Source organism: Artemia sp. Qi Xiang Cuo, chromosome 12 (assembly GCF_049724085.1).
Source record: "Artemia sp. Qi Xiang Cuo chromosome 12, ASM4972408v1, whole genome shotgun sequence".
Lineage (NCBI taxonomy): Eukaryota > Metazoa > Arthropoda > Branchiopoda > Anostraca > Artemiidae > Artemia > Artemia sp. Qi Xiang Cuo.
This window is the reverse complement of record NC_142805.1, coordinates 51,835,738-51,839,377: the sequence shown is the minus strand read 5'-3', so window position 1 is coordinate 51,839,377 and position 3,640 is coordinate 51,835,738.

The window sequence follows — 3,640 nt, the reverse complement described above, 5'->3', positions numbered from 1 at the left end:
TGCAACTCACCCCTCCATGCAACCCATCCCCCTCAAAACACTTTTCAGCCATCTCTTTTTAAATTGACAATATTTTTCAAACGTTACCCCACATCCCAAATCATAGATTTCAGACAATACACACCAACGAAAGACTAAGAAATTCAACTCCGAAAAGGCAAAAATAGCAACCCATACACCCCAAATCATAGATTTCAGACAACACACACCAACGAAAGACTAAGAAATCCAACTCCGAAAAGTCAAAAATAGCAACCCATACACCCTAAAACATAAGTTTCAGACAACATGCACCTACGAAAGACGGGAGCCCGGGGAGGGCCTTTGTGGGTCTGAGGGGGGCCCAAGGGGGCTTGGGGGACTTTTGAGGACCGGTGGCTAACATAGCCCAAAGAGACACACACAACCCAAAGAAACACAAACAGCCCAAAGAGAGTAACTGTGACAAGCTAAACCACGACAAAGCATTACTCATGTGGAACTGAAGCTCCATCTAACTCAACCCCGTGCAACTGAACCCTCCATGTAACTAAAATCAAAGTGAACTTTGAAAGATCAAGAGAATGTAACTATGAGAAGCTAAACCACGACAAAGCACTACTCTCGTGGAACTCAATCCCCATTTAACTCAACCCCCGTGCAACTGAACCCCCCTTGTAACTGAACCCCTGTATAACCGAAACCCCCGTGTAACTGTAGCCCCTTTAACTGGACCCTCGTGCAACTCAACCCTCCATGCAACTCATCCCCCTCAAAACACTTGAGACATTTCTTTTTAAATTGACAATACTTTTCAAACGTTACTTATGTATTATACAGACCACATCGGCGAGGTAAAGCTAGGTCAAGTCACAATGTCATTATATCGTTACTTTTCAATTAAGCTATTGAATACCTTCTAGCAATGTCTCTTGTAAGCGTCATATCTATTAAGTATCTGAGCATGTTCTTTGTATTGTTGATGCAAGCACCCCATTCTTTAATTACCCGTGAGGCATTCTTAACCATCGCAATACCTTTACGCTAATACATCTTCGCAAAAAATTCGCAAATCTCGTAAACTAAAGAAGTAATTACATCACTGTTGTTAGCTCCATCATTAATCTCCAATAATGTAAATGCACCACTCATTTTTTTCCTCTACTAATATCCTTGCAAATAAAAACTATTCTCTTTGAATTCAAGTCTCTTACTAATATGAATTGTAAAGAAAACTATTCCTTTAAGTTTTTTTTTTAGAAAACCGACCAATCAAGTTATTATATTCGACTAGCCACCAACTTTCTCTAATCGACTGACACACAAAAAATCGATGTCATAATAAAAAAAAACATGTCTAGCAACCCATGAAGAGTTCATTGTAATAAGCTAATGCCCCTGGTAACCCAATTACTTGAAAATATACACGCGTATCCATGCCTCAGGCTTGTGAAAGTGCGTGTAAGTTTTCAATCTATTACACTTTTGACCATATTCTTGTAGGCGTGAATGTACGCTTGAATGTAAGTTTTCAATCTATTATGCCCTTACTACTTCTACCATTGGAATCGGCATCGTTGAAAACCTTGTACAGGGAAAGTATAGATCCCCTCCTTGAACAACAAGGTAAATCGCTTTTTCGCATCGGCAGCACTGATCTATCTCCCGTTTTTTTTTGTTTTTTTTCAGCAGGCCTAGTGGGCTACTAGAACATCATAGAGAGATGCTTAATGACTCATTCAAAAGCTATTTCTTATATCTACGTGCTTTTTATAAATTCCATCATCTGAAAGTGCCTGTGCAAGTGCGTGCTATAAAAGATATGAGCAATATCTTTTATATGAGCTACTAAAATTTTGTCTAAGATACAGGCGATACCAAAACGCCCAATAACAATACGCCCATACCGATACGCGAGATATCGATATGTCTGATACCAATACAGCGTATAGCCCTTTCCCCAGGGACTATGGAGGGTCATATCATCACTAAGACCATAGATATTGGACCTTTGACCCTTTTGAATGAGCTGTTACATATATATCTATGATGCTCTGGCCACCCCCTAGCCCTGCTAGAAAAAAAAAGAAAAAAGAGAGACACATCAGTGTTACCGACTCAAAAAAAAGCGATTTTCTTTGTTGTTCAAGGAGGGGGGGCTTTAATTTCCCTGAATGAGGTTTTCCACCATGCTGATTCCAAAGGTAAATTTTTCATTTTGATTTGACGCCATTTTCGAGGGGCTTCAGGTTTTATTCGAAATCTCTTTTCGCAATAAACTTTTACTTTTAAGATAAACCGAAATAATAGTCACCATTCCTGAATCAGTGTCAGATGGCATTTTTTTTTGATTAGGCATTTTTTTTTTCAAAACGCGTTTCTTGACTTTTGGTTACTATGGGCTGTTGTTCGCTCTTTACTAGGTTGCAGCTGCCGCTGCAACCATGACGAAAAGGGAGACATGCACTTAAAATGGATTAATTTTGAATTCGCTCAGAATAGTTTTGATAGAAGAGGATTGATTATCTTAGGAGCGACCCGGTTCAATAGTAACCGAAACTCTAAAAAAACGGAATTTTGATGCCAATAGATACATCAAAAGAATTGCATTTTTATGATGATTTCAAATATATAAGTTTCATCAAGTTTAGTCGTACCCATTTAAAATTACGTGCCTGAGAAAATTTGCATTTTTTCGACAAAGGGAGAAACACCCCCTAAAAGTCATAGAACCTTAATGAAACTCACACCATCAGATTCAGAGTATCAGAGAACCCTACTGTAGTGGTTTCAAGCTCCTATATGCAATAAATTGGAATTTATTTTTTTGCCAGAAGAAAGATTACGTATGCGTGTTTTTTTTCAGGGGTCAACGTAAGTAGTATTGATATACACAGTCCGAAACCTACAGGAAAACCTACAAGAATATGGTCAAAAGTGTAATAGATTGAAAACCTACATGAAAATATACATTGGAATTGCGCAAGAAAAACCCATGGTTTTGTCATTAAACTCACGCGTGAATATTTTAAAAGTTGGCTCACTATAATGCATGTTATGAAACTAAAGTCGAGGTTTTTTAAACTTGGCAATGTATAATGTGGTCATACATGTTTTGAGAGTATGGTCGTAATAATATAATGTGGTCAAACAGGTTTTTTTCTGTTTTTGTTGTCAATTGCACAATGAATGTACGTCATGAGTTCACGTGTACATTCTTAAAAAAAACTGATATGATATAAAGTAGTCAAACATGTTTTGGGAGCACGCCCGAAATTATGTAACTCAACATCCACTTTTTATTCATCTTTGAAAGCCTGTATAAAATGTTCATGCATTGGAATTTAATTTTCACTATGTTTTAGCATATCGAGCATAGTACACTGGATTTTATTAACACTGAAACAATGGATATTTCTATTTTCAATGTGAGTACAGTTTCATTCTTTATTTCCAAAAAAAAAATCGTTTTACTAGTAAATTCAAATTTCAGGGGGACTTAGCCTCCCTCCCCTCCAACAATACAAACTTTAAAATATGATCAGTATATTCGCTAGAAAAAACTAAGTATGCTTTTTTCTATTATGTAAATAAAATCTCTCCACCACTGCTATGTTTACAAGTTTTAATTGTTTTGAAAGTTCTTTTTCGTTCAAAAATG